Genomic DNA, 14,331 nt, shown 5'->3' on the forward strand with positions numbered 1-14,331 from the left:
TTCATTTTGATCATAGCTGATCATCCAACTCAATAGCATAATCCCGCTTTCCGCCCATATCCTTTGTTCCCCTTCACCCTAAGTGCTCTATCTAAATGCATAGATTGGGATAACTGCATTGTTTGGGAAATAAATAAATGCGGCAAGCACAAAACAATGAGAAAATCTTGGACAGCAGCAAGTAATTCAAATGAATAGATTCCCTGTGGTGAATGTGATTCACACCGGATTATAATCTGTATATACATGTGTCTATATTGTAAGTGCAGTTGCACTACCTGACCACCAGGGGGAGTAGCTCTGGGAATGCTCGAGAATTGTACTGGGCTTCTCCCTTGGCTCCGCCCAGGACTCCTCCCCCTGGAGCTGCTGTATAAAGATCAGTGCCACATGGTCAGCCGGCCAGTTCACCGACAATTCTATGGCTAACAGGCTGGCTCTGTTGTGAGTATATTAAAACCGCTATTCTAATCCTACAAGCACGTGTCCGTAGAATTGTTGGTTCCAACATTCCCCATGCCCAGAAGGAAGCTACTTTGTGCCATGTAACAACATCAACAACCTGGGGTGGCATAGTGGCTAGCACAGCTCTCTCACAGTGCCAGGAACCTGGGTTCAATTCCAGCCTTGGGTCACTATCTATGTGGAGTTTGCACGTTCTCCCTGTGTATGTGTGTTTTTTTTAATAATCTTTTTTAGAGTCACAGTAGGTATACAATAGCACTGCAATGAAGTTACTGTGAAAATCCCCTCATCGCTACACTCCGGCACCTGTTCGGGTACACTGAGGGAGAATTCAGAATATCCAATTCACCAAACAAGCACGTCTTTCAGGACTTGTGGGAGGAAACCGGAGCACCTGGACAAAATCCACGCAGACACAGGGAGAACGTGTAAACACTGCACAGACAGTGACCCAAGCCGGAATGGAACCCGGATCCCTGGCGCAGTGAAGCAACAGTGCTAACCACTGTGCCACCATACCTCTCCTGCCGGTTTCCTCTGGATACTCCGGTTTCCTTCCAGTCCAAAGATGAGCAGATGAGCACGGGGATTGGCCATGCTAAATTGCCCATTCGTGTCCAGGGATGTAGGGTTTAGGTGGGATTATAGGGATAAGGAGGGGTAATTGGCCGAGATTGGGTGCCCTTTCGGATGGTTGGTGCAGTAACGATGGGCTGAATGGCCTCCTTCTGCAATGGAGGGATTCTGTGAACCCTTAGATATATAATGACTTAAAACCGTAAAACATCTCAATGTAAAAACATCATACAATAAAAAGGAAATGAAGAAAAGCTAGCTTTTTGAAGAACTTTCCGCAACTTCAGGCCATTCCAAAGCAATTCCATTTTTTTGAAGCACAGTTACAGTTAGAACATACAGTGCTGAAGGAGGCCATTCGGCACATCGAGTCTGCACCGACCCACTTAACCCCTCACTTCCACCCTATCCCTGTAACCCAATAACCCCTCCTAACCTTTTTGTTCACTAAGGGCAATTTATCATGGCCAATCCACCTAACCTGTACGTCTTTGGACTGTGGGAGCACCCGGAGGAAAGCCACGCAGACACGGGGAGAACGTGCAGACTCCGCACAGACAGTGACCCAGCAGGGAATCGAACCTGGGACCCTGGCGCTGTGAAGTCACAGTGCTATTTACTTGTGCTACCGTGCTGTCATATCATAGAGTATCATAGAATTTACAGTGCAGAAGGAGGCAATTCGGCCCATCAAGGCTGCACTGGCTCTTGGAAAGAGCACCCTACTCGAGGTCAACACCTCCACCCTATCCCCATAACCCAGTAACCCCACCCAACTCTAAGGGTAATTTTGGACACTAAGGGCAATTTAGCATGGCCAATCCACCTAACCTGCACATCTTTGGACTGTGGGAGGAAACCGGACCACCCGGAGGAAACCCACGCAGACACGGGGAGAACGTGGGCCTCACGGTAGCATGGTGGTTAGCATCAATGCTTCACAGCTCCAGGGTCCCAGGTTCGATTCCCGGCTGGGTCACTGTCTGTGTGGAGTCTGCACGTCCTCCCCGTGTGTGCGTGGGTTTCCTCCGGGTGCTCCGGTTTCCTCCCACAGTCCAAAGATGTGCGGGTTAGGTGGATTGGCCATGCTAAATTGCCCGTAGTGTAAGGTTAATGGGGGGATTGTTGGGTTACGGGTATACAGGTTACGTGGGTTTAAGTAGGGTGATCATTGCTCGGCACAACATCGAGGGCCGAAGGGCCTGTTCTGTGCTGTACTGTTCTATGTTCTATGTTCTAACGTACAGACCCCGCACAGACAGTGACCCAAGCTGGGAATCGAACCTGGGACCCTGGAGCTGTGAAGCAATTCTGCTAACCACAATGCTACCGTGCTGCCCACATATGTAATGTGTAACCTGTGCACAACAGGATGCTATCTGCAGCAATGAAATAAATGATCAAATCATCTGCTCAGTGATGTTGGCTGAAGGATAAATATTGGAAGAAACTCCTCTTGCTCTTCTCGAAATAGTGCTAAGATTGTTTTTTTTTAAAACCCGTTCATGGGACCTGGGTATCGCTAGCTAGGCTAGCATTTATTGCCCATCACTCATTGCCCTTGAGGGGGCACTTAAGAGTCAACCACATTGCTGTGGGTTTTGAGTCACATGTAGGCCATACCGGCTAAGGATGACAGTTTTCCTTCCTGAAAGGACTCAATTGAACCAGATGGGTTTTTATAATAATTGACAATGGTTTCATGGTCAGATTTTTTTTTAATTCAAATTTCACCATGGGATTTGAACCCTCAAAGCATTTCCCTGGGGTTCTGGATTGCTGGTTCACAGAAAATAATACTATGCCACACCCTCCCATTGATCGCCTTGGAGCAAAGGAGGTAGAAGGGAGATTTAACAGAGGTTACAGAGATTTGATAGTAGGTGGACAAAGTAAATCTGTTCACAAGAGTTGATGCTGCAAGGACTGGGGGTCACAGATATAAGGGTTTGGGCATGGGGTAGAAAGGGCGCTGTGAGGAAGAATCTTTTTAAAGCAGCAAGAGGTAATGACTTGGAACTCACTTCCCATGAGGGCGATGAATGAAATCGATGATTTCAAAACAATACTGGATGGGAACTTGAGGGAAATCAACATGCAGACTCAGGGGTTAGAATCTGGGAGTGGGGCTGATTGTGTTGCTCCGCAAAGAGCCAGCATTGACTCAATGGGCCAAATGGTCTCCTTCAGAACCGCAATGACTATATATATATGGGGCTGGTTTAACTCACTGGGCTAAATCGCTGGCTTTTAAAGCAGACCAAGCAGGCCAGCAGCGCGGTTCGATTCCCGTACCAGCCTCCCCGGACAGGTGCCGGAATGTGGCGACTAGGGGCTTTTCACAGTAACTTCATTGAAGCCTACTTGTGACAATAAGCAATTTTCATTTCATTTCATTTTTTCATTTTTCATTTCATTTCATATAAGAATAGTTAATTTGTGCAACAGACCTTTGTGGGAATATTAATGAAATTCATTCCGCGTACCTTTGTGTTATTCGATAAGGAGAAGTGAACCATGTAATGTAACAAAGGCTGATATCACGGAATGTAATGGTGAGAAATGTTTCAAAATTCCAAGAAATGTATTCCAGCAAAGGTTTTATAATTGCACATAACGAGAGTTAAAATGAACGAATAGGAAATACGTGAAATGTACTTCTTTATCTTTGATGTGTTAATTGTGTCATCACTTTGCTGAAAACCATGGGTAGGGTCTAGGCTATGGTCGAGATTTTCCCCCCCACCCCCAACCCCACACCCCCACACCCCCGCAAGACAGGAAAGAAGGCAGGTTTTCTGGCAGTAGAGGTGGGATCTTCCAGTCTGCTGAAACCGTTTGCGTTGCTCGCAGGCCTCGCTCACCATGTCGGTGGGTGGGGGGGAGGGGTTGATTTTGGCAGGACCGGAAGATCCAGGGTTGGAGAATTCCGCCCTATACCTCTATTACCCCAGTTATCTGACCTGTTCACCTTGCAAGATTTCCAGTTAGAAACAAGGAATCATGGAAATATCCAATACCCGATACCATGCATGTGGTACGGGCACACCCATAGTGCTGTTAGGGAGGGAGTTCCAGGATTTATTTTTAAATTGAGAGTACCCAAATCATTTTATCCAATTAAAGGACAATAAAGCATGGCCAATCCACCTATCCTGCACATCTTTGGGTTGTGGGGGTGAAACCCACGCAAACACGGGGAGAATGTGCAAACTCCACACGGACAGTGACCCAGAGCCGGGATCGAACCTGGGACCTCGGCGCTGTGAGGCAGCAATGCGAACCACTGTGCCACCGTGATGCCCGAGTTCCAGGATTTTGGCCACAGGAACAGGAGTGGGCCATTCAGCCCCTTGAGTCTGCTGCACCATTTAATGAGATTGTGGCTGATCTGTGGCCTAACTCCATTGTCATAATAAAGACAAATTCCTTGAGGTTCGATTTAAGGAAATTTATTTACACAAATATATTTGCGGAGAGAGTTCCAGCTGCAAAAGCCAGCGCACTGCACTCTGAGATTCGATTGAAGACAGCATGTTTTATAGTCTGAAAAAACAGCTTGAAGTAAACAGGCATGTTTATATTAAATAGACCTTGGAAAGTACATACGATGAAATACGTAGTACGTATGTTCTTACCCTTGGCTAAAAACAACTCGAGTACACATTTTGTTATCTTTGGGAGGACAATGTGTTTTCGTAATAAGGCCAAGACCAGAATATTAAGCAGTATTTCATTTATTTTACCTGACCTACTTATTTTAGTCCAAAAGCAGTGTTGAACTGTAGTCAAGCATTTCCCAGCATGCTTCAAAATTGGTTTATGTTAATTTCCCTTCCACAATTCCCTCCTTGTTGATTTTTTGATCAACACCTTTTAGTAAATTATCGTGTCCTCCGTAGAGAAGGGTGGTTTGCAATATAAGGGGAATGGACGTATGACAGTTCCCTGCGTGTTATGAGCCTGGTAGCAAGGGGGCAAGGCTGCTAGGGCTGTTCCCGTGTGAGTACAATAAAAATATATTGCGCAACATTAAAACAGTAACCATACGACAGTCAAGATTACAATGGCGATTATAATCCAGAACACAATCCTATGTCCTGACGATCCCAACCACCCAAAGCCAAAGTCCCATCCGTCATTTTCATGTAATCTTGTCACCTCTTTACGAATGTGATCCACCAGATTATCAATTTTCTGAGTTATCAGGGATGTACGTGCAACAGTCACTTCCAATCAGGGCACAAGTGCCTCCCTTTTCAGCGAACAAGAAATCAAGAGCCATTCTATTCAGCAGGGCAACCGCTCTTATAGCAACTATCTCAGTTTCTATCTGGTTTACAGCTTCTGCAGTGTCATTAGCTACCTGCTCAAGGATGTCTCGTAGTTTGTGTATGCATTTCGTATGCATTAGTGGCTATTCTTAACGGTGGTATCATTATTCCCAACATTTGTGCCCATGTCATCATACTTTGTGTCGTCCTGTGATGGGTATGGTCCTGCAATTGCTGAATGTGATGCACATAAGGCACTACCTATCCCAAATAGCAGGAGCCTTCCCAATTTTCTGGTATGGCCACAGATAAAATACGTGCCGTTATATGCGGTCAGGTTTCCTTTACTATTAGTCATCATTAGTCTAATTGACTACTTGTGGGGCTGAAAGGTCACCTTCTGTTCACCATAATCTGGGCATAACATATATTAAAAATATCACATCTACATGACGTCTCGCAGAAAACATTTGCCTATTAAAACACGTCACCACATCTCTACTCTCCCACATGTTTTGTCCAAATAACATATGAAAGTGAGTAAGATCAGAATATGGGGATTGAATTATCTCTGCATTCTCTTGTGCAGTTATAGCTCGATCGTCCCCGAACCTCACTCTCAAAATTAATTTGTGTAGATTGCACAGTAATATGCACAACCGGGAGCATCTACCTGATACTTGCTGGATATCCGACCTAAAGGCTTATCTGCACATTCGCGACTTCAGAAGAAAATTGCCCTGCTCTGAACCAGTCACAGGAAGCAAGCCTCATCAATTCACAGTAATGTTGTGGAGCCTGGGGGATGTAAAATTGGAAGGAAGCAAAAGTTACTCAAAGGTGGGAGAACTGGCAAACGCATGCTCCCGAAACGATAATCTAGCCTCATATTCCCCGGATACACTAAACACGATATAATGGGGAATTGATTGCGCAAGTTAGGCCAATCTTTATTGCTCAGGTGAGCACTTTGAGCAAAAGCCACTCACATGCTTTAGTCCCTCATCTCGGGAATGTCAGTTCCACTCCTGAGAAGAGAATGCTTATCAAATCCAGGTCGGGATAGGATTAAGTTTGTCAATGATACCTGACCTCGCCTACCCTTTTCTAGTGCTGAGCATCAGCTGAGGAATGAAAACTTACCTTCAATATTGGAGAGTCACTGATGTCCTTAGCACTATATTTGCAGAATGTCCAATGTATAGGATATGCCACAGAAACTCACAGGGTCATTTCAACACTTTCTCCTATAAGAATCCCACATCAAAGAAACTTGAGGAGAGGCCAATTAAAATGTTAAGGTTTGAGTTTCCTAATATTTTATTAGACAAGGCTATCAAGGCATTTGCAGGGAAGGTGGGTAAATGGAATTGATGTACAAATCAGACATGGCCTAACTAGGGTCCATAGCCTAACTGGGACCAGAGTTTCAGGTTCAATTCCGGCCTCGGGTGACTGTCTGTGTGGAGTTTGCAACTTTCTCTCCGTGTCTGCGTGGGTTTCCTCCGGGTGCTCCAGTTTCCTCCCCGAGTCCAAAATGTGCAGGTTAGGTGGATTGGCCATGCTTAATTGCCCCTTAGTGTCCAAGAAGGTTAGGTGGGGTTACTGGGTGACGGGGATAGGGTAGAGGTGTGGGCTTAAGTAGGGTGCTCTTTCCAAGGGCCGGTGAAGACTTGATGGGCCGAATGGTCTCCTTCTGCCTGTAAATTCTATGATTCTATGAACTAAATGGCACAAAAGACTCAACAGGCGAACTGCGGTTCCTTAGTGGCCTCGCCTTTTATAGTATAAGCATCTGATACACAAAAGCGGTTAATGTAGGATTGAGAACAGTATTGCTTATGTAGTGATGTAAGATTATCTATGAGGTTGAGATTGTGATCCCGGAAGCCATGCTTCTCGGGTGAGGGCAAAGATCTTGGTTTCACATTTTGGAATACAGACATTTCAGTCAGTGACATTTAACAAATTTGAAATTAGACATGTGAGCCTGCGTAACAGTTCTGTCAGTGAAAAAAAAAACGCGGCTAAAAAAACCTCTCTCTTCGAATAACAGACACACCACTCCATGGGCCCGGAGGAGTCTGATTTCCAGTCAAAGGCACGGTTCTGGAACCATTCAGGTATGGCGGCAATCAGATCTTTGAGCTGATGTGCATCATCCGTAACCAGCCTTTCTCTCTCTTGAGCATAGATGCTCATGTAGCCCTGAATCTCCTCAAGAAAATCACTGTTGTTAACCAAGCAAAACTGCAAGTTCCTGAATACTCAAACAAAAACGTCAATCCTGACTGGGACTTCAGCTCTGAACTGTCTTCTCTCTTTGTGGAGCTGGGCACAGATGCACATGAGCATTACCAATTGCAAATTCCCCTCCAAACCACGTATTATCCTGATGTGGAAATATATCGCCGTTCCATCACTGTCCCTGGGTCAAATTCCTGAAACTCCCTTTCCTAACAGCACTATGGGTGTACCTGCACCACATGAATTGCAGCGGTTCAAGAAGAGAGATCACCCTTCTAGCTTTTGACAGAGTCGTGTGTACCAACATGGAGGCAGCCCCCAGCTTATAACCTTCATTATATATATTTGTAAAGAAGTCCTTCCAGATGGTCATGGGATTGGAAGGTGCTGTCGAAGGAACCTTGGTGAGTTGCTGCAATGCATCTTGTAGATGGTAGAAACTAGTGGTACTGCTTGCGGAAGGGGTAGAGTCAAGTGGGCTGCTTTGTCCTGGATGGTGTTGAGCTTCTTGAGTGTTTTTGGAGCTGCCATCCAGGCAAGTGGGGGGTATTCCATCACACTCCTGACTTGTGGATTGTAGATGGTGGAAAGGCTTTGGGAGGAGTGAGGAGGTGAGTTAATTGCCGCAAAATTCCTAGCCTCTGTCCTGCTCTTGTATTTATATGGCTAGTCCAGTTCAGTTTCAGGACAATGGTAAACCCCAGAATGTTGATAGTGGAGGATTCGATAGTCATGTCCTTGGATGCAAGGGGCGATGGTTAGTTTCTCTCTTGTTGGAGATGGTCAATAGCTGGTAGTTGTGTGGTGCAAATGTTACTTGTCACTTGTCAGCCCAAATCTGGATATTATCCAGGTCTTGTTGTATTTGGACATGGACTGATTCAGTATCTGAGGAGTTGCGCCTGGTGCTGAACATTGTGCAATCATCAGCGAAAATCATTATTTCTGACCTTATGATGTTCATTTGTTAGGTGGAATCCGAATTGGCTGCCTCCCCATTAAGGATGACGAGTGGGGCTATTATGTCGGAGGCCTATGAGAAAACCTGCAGCTCTGGATGGCTGGCAGAGGGGTACTGCTGAGGCAGAAAGGGGAACGCATGGGCACATCAAAATGGATGGATGGCTGCGGAACATTAAAAGAGAAAAGGCCCAGTCCTTTAGGGTCATTATTTTGGAGGGAAATTCCCTGAACAAAAGCAATTTTAACCTTTGACCAGGGGTCTGCTGTTTCAGACATGCAGCTTCCTGACTGGGAACTGGACAGCAGAAGACTCTCTGACCTTCTGAAGGCCTCCTCCCATCATTGTCAGGCTCCAAATTCAGCAGTGGACCCAGTGTGACAGCGGGAAAGTTCCACAGGTGTGCAGAAATGCCTCATACATAGGGTCTTACTGATCTAATTAGTTTCTTCTTCCATGGAGCATATTGCCAATCCATTGGGAAGCTCACCTAGAGTTCGTGCAACTTTCCAAGCACACCCCCTGATGCCCCTGTAGCTCACCTCCAAATCTACCTCCAAACCAACACCCATGGGCTCGAGGAAGTAACAGGCAAGCTGGGGCAGGGGTGAGTTAATTGATGTTACAGATGTGGGAATCGACCATTTTGGCATAAGACAACATACAACCTGAGAGCTGGTTTAGCTCAGTGGGCTAGACAGCTGGTTTGTAATGCAGAACAAGGCCAGCAGCACGGGTTCAATTCCCGTACCGGCAGAGAATTCTGAATTCTCCCTCCGTGTACCCGAACAGGTGCCGGAATGTAGCGACTAGGGGCTTTTCACAGTAACCTCATTGCAGTGTTAATGTAAGCCTACTTGTACCAATAAAAAAAACTGCATGCAGAGCAGGTTTAGGTTACAACAAGTGCACTGGGCCAGTTGCTTTGAATTCAGGGAGTTGAATTCTCCAGATGTGATAAATCAGTAAACACCATAATGAAATATAAATGTTAGTCTAATCAAATAGCAAACATCTGTGTAAGAAGAGATACTTCCATTAAGGCACCAGGAAGGTCTCTCTCCTGTTCCAATTTGTTTTCTGCTGAAACCCTTCTTAATGCCTTTGTTACCTCGAGACGTTTACAAGGTGAAGCAACAGCTGTTGTCCTCCAGGCTGCTGATGCAGTATGACCCTTCCAGACCACTCCTGATCACAGAAATGCCTCCCCATATGGCATCCGGGCGGTGTTGTCCCACTGGATGGACGACGGGATGGAGAGGCCATTAGCTTACGCATTGAGGGCATTGGACTAATGCAGAGCATAGATACGTTCAGATCAGAAAAGAGGGCTGGCCATAATCTTCTTGGCCAAGAACTTCTATCAATATGTCTATGGAAACATAGAAAAAATAGGATCAGGAGGAGGCCATTCAGCCCTTCAAACCCGGTCCACCATTCATTATGATCATGGCTGATCATCCAACTCAATAGCCAAATCCTGCTTTTCCCCTCCATATCCTTTGATCTCCTTCACCCTAAGTGCAATGTCTAACTGCTTCTTGAAACCATACAATGTTTTGGACTCAGCTACTTCCTGTGGTAACGAATACCATAGGCTCACCACTCTCTGGGTGAGGAAATTTCTCCTCATCTCTGTCCTAAATGGTCTACCCTGTATTCTCGAACTGTGACCCCTGCTTCTGGACACACCCACCATCGGGAAGATCCTTCCTGCATCTACCCTGTCTAGTCTGTTAGAATTGTATAGGTTTCTATGAGATCCCCCTCATTCTATGGCGGATCTTCTGTGGCAAGATTTAACTCCAACTCAATCTATAAGTTTGCGGATGATACAACTATGGTGGGCTGTATCTCAAACAAAGACGAATCAGACTACAGAAGGGAGATAAATCACTTGGTTGCATGGTGTAGCAAAAACAACTTCAGTCTAAATGTCAGAAAGACCAAGGAACTGATCATCGACTTCAAGAAGTGTAGCACGACACACACCCCCAGTCTGCATCAATGGCTCCAAAGTGGAGATGGTCGATAGCTTTAAGTTCCTGGGGGTCACCATCACCAACAGCCTGTCCTGGTCCACTCACATTGATGCAACAGTCAAGAAAGCCCAACAACATCTTGACGTCCTACGGAAGCAAAAGACTATCGGCATGTCTGCATTGACTCTCACAAACTTCTACAGATGTGCCACAGAGAGCATCCTATCCGGCTGCATCACAGCTTTGTATGGCAACTGCTCGGTCCAAGATCGCAGGAAACTGCAGAGTGTATGAACTCAGCCCAACACATCACACAAGCTTGCCACCCCCACATTGGTTCTGTCTCCACCTCCCGCTGCCTCAGGAAGACAGACAGCGTTATCAGAGACCTCCTCTCACCCAGGCATTACCTTCTTCCAGACCCTACTATCAGGCAGAAGATACCAGAGTCTGAAGACCCGCACATCCAGACATAGGAACAGCTTCTTCCCCACTGCTACAAGACTCCTCAATGACTCCCCCTCGGACTGATCTGTTCCCTGTAAGAACACTATTCACAACTCCCTATGCTGCTCTTGCTCATGTATTTGCTTTGTTTGAGCCCTTGTTCTGCACTGTAACCAATCACTGTTTGTCGATGTACCAATAGTCAATTACTGTACTCTGTTGATTATTCTTTTTGTCTACTATGTACGTACTGTGTACGTTCCCTTGGCCGCAGAAAAATACTTTTCACTGTACTTTGGCACATGTGACAAATCAATCAATCAATTCCTCTAAACTCCAGCGAATACAATCCTAACCAATTCAATTTCTCCTCTTACGTCAGTACTGCCATCCCAGGAATCAGTCTGGTAGATATTCACTGCACTCCCTCTATAGCGAGACCATACTTCCTCTGGTAAGGAGACCAAAACTATACAATATTCCAGGTGTGGCCTCATCAAAGCACTGTATAATTGCAGCAAGACATCCCTGCTCCTGTACTCAAATCCTCTTGCAATGAAGGCCAGCATGCCATTTGCCTTCTTTATCACCTGCTGCACCTTCATGCTTAGCTTTAGTGATTGCTATACGAGGACACCCAGGTCTCGTTGCACTTTCCCCTCTCCTAATTTATGGACATTTAGATAATAGTCTGCCTTCTTGCTTTTGCTCCCAAAGTGGATAACCTCGCATTTATCCAAATTGTACTGCATCTGCCATTCTTTTGCCCACTCAGTCAAATGGCCAAAGCACACTGAAGAATCTCTGCATTGTCTTCACAGCTCACCCTCCCACCCAACTTGGTGTCATCTACAAATTTGGAGATATTAAATGTAGTTCCCTCACTAAATAATTAATATATATTGTGAGTAGCTGAGGTCCTAGCACCAATCCCTGTGGTACCCCACTAGTCACTGCCTGCCAATTTGAAAAAGAATGGTTAATTAGGGAGATGTCAGAGGTAGGTTCTTTACCCAGAGAGTAGTCGGGGCATGGAATGCACTGCCTGTGGAAGTAGTTGAGTCGGAAACATTAGAACATAGAACAGTACAGCACAGAACAGGCCCTTCGGCCCTCGATGCTGTGCCGAGCAATGATCACCCTACTCAAACCCACGTATCCACCCTATACCCGTAACCCAACACCCCCCCCCCCAACCTTACTTTTTAAGGACACTATGGGCAATTTAGCATGGCCAATCCATCTAACCCGCACATCTTTGGACTGTGGGAGGAAACCGGAGCACCCGGAGAAAACCCACGCACACACAGGGAGGACGTGCAGACTCCGCACAGACAGTGACCCAGCCGGGAATCGAACCTGGGACCCTGGAGCTGTGAAGCATTTATGCTAACCACTATGCTACCGTGCTGCCCCATTATTAGGGACATATATAATGCCCCATTATACATTAGAACATAGAACAGTACAGCACAGAACAGGCCCTTCGGCCCTCGATGCTGTGCCGAGCAATGATCACCCTACTCAAACCCACGTATCCACCCTATACCCGTAACCCAACACCCCCCCCCCAACCTTACTTTTTAAGGACACTATGGGCAATTTAGCATGGCCAATCCATCTAACCCGCACATCTTTGGACTGTGGGAGGAAACCGGAGCACCCGGAGAAAACCCACGCACACACAGGGAGGACGTGCAGACTCCGCACAGACAGTGACCCAGCCGGGAATCGAACCTGGGACCCTGGAGCTGTGAAGCATTTATGCTAACCACTATGCTACCGTGCTGCCCCATTATTAGGGACATATATAATGCCCCATTATACATTAGGGACCTTCAAGCGGCTATTGGATAGGTACATGGATTATGGTAGAATAATGGAGTGTAGATTAATTTGCTCTTTTGGGCAGCACGGTAGCATTGTGGATAGCACAATTGCTTCACAGCTCGAGGGTCCCAGGTTCGATTCCCGGCTTGGGTCACTGTGCGGAGTCTGCACATCCTCCCCGTGTGTGCGTGGGGTTCCTCCAGGTGCTCCGGTTTCCTCCCACAGTCCAAAGATGTGCAGGTTAAGTGGATTGGCCATGATAAATTGCCATTAGTGTCCAAAATTGCCCTTAGTGTTGGGTGGGGTTACTGGGTTATGGGGATAGGGTGGAGGTGTTGACCTTGAGTAGGGTGCTCTTTCCAAGAGCCGGTGCAGACTTGATGGGCCGAATGACCTCCTTCTGCACTGTAAATTCTATCATAATCTATGATTAATCTAGGACAAAGGTTCGGCACAACATCGTCGGCCGAAGGGCCTGTTCTATGCTGTATTTTTCTATGTTCTATGTTTTCTATGTTAATTCCTACTCTTTGTTACCTGTCTGCCAACCAGTTTTCTATTCATCTCAATATCCTATCCCTAATCCCATGCGCATTAACTTTTCATGCTAATCTCTTATGGGGGACTTTGTCAAAAGTCCAAATAAATCACATCCTTTGGCTTCCCTTCATCAAATCTACCAGTTACATCCTCGAAGAATTCCAGTAGATTTGTCAAGCATGATTTCCCCTTCATAAATCCATGATGACTCTATCTGATCCTGCCACTGTTTTCTAAGTGCTCTGCTATAAAATCATTGATAATGGGGCTGGTTTAGCTCACAATGCTAAATCGCTGGCTTATAAAGCAAACCAAGCAGGCCAGCAGTACGGTTCGATTCCCGTACCAGCCTCCCCGGACAGGCGCCGGAATGTGGCGACTAGGGGCTTTTCACAGTAACTTCATTGAAGCCTACTCGTGACAATAAGCAATTTTCATTTTCATTTCATTTTCATTTTTCATAATGGACTCTAGAATTTTCCCCACTACTGACATCAGGCTTACTGGTCGATAATTCCCTGCTTTCTCTCAACCTCCCTTTTTAAATATCGAAGTTACATTAGCCACCCTCTAATCTGCCGGAACTGATCCGCAGTCTACAGAACCCTGGAAGATGACAACCAATGCATCCACTATCGATAGAGCCACTTCCATAAATATCCTGGGATGATGATAATCACGCCCTGGGGATTTATCAGCGTTCAATCCCATCAATTGCCCGAACACCATTTCTCAACTGATATTGATCACCTTCAGTTCCCCCTTCTCACTAAACCCTGCATTCCCCAATATTTCTGGTATTTTATTTGTGGTTTCATTTGTGAAGACGGAACCAAAGTATGTGTTTAGTTGCTCAGCCATTTATTTGTCCCCCATGAGACATTCCCCTGTTTCTGACAGTAGGGGACCTATTTGTGTTCACCAATCTTTTTCTCTGAAGAGAACATTTATAGAAACTTTTACAGTCAGTTTTTAAGTTCTCTGCAAGCTTACTCGCGTACTCTATTTT

Source organism: Scyliorhinus canicula, chromosome 16 (assembly GCF_902713615.1).
Source record: "Scyliorhinus canicula chromosome 16, sScyCan1.1, whole genome shotgun sequence".
NCBI classification, from domain to species: domain Eukaryota; kingdom Metazoa; phylum Chordata; class Chondrichthyes; order Carcharhiniformes; family Scyliorhinidae; genus Scyliorhinus; species Scyliorhinus canicula.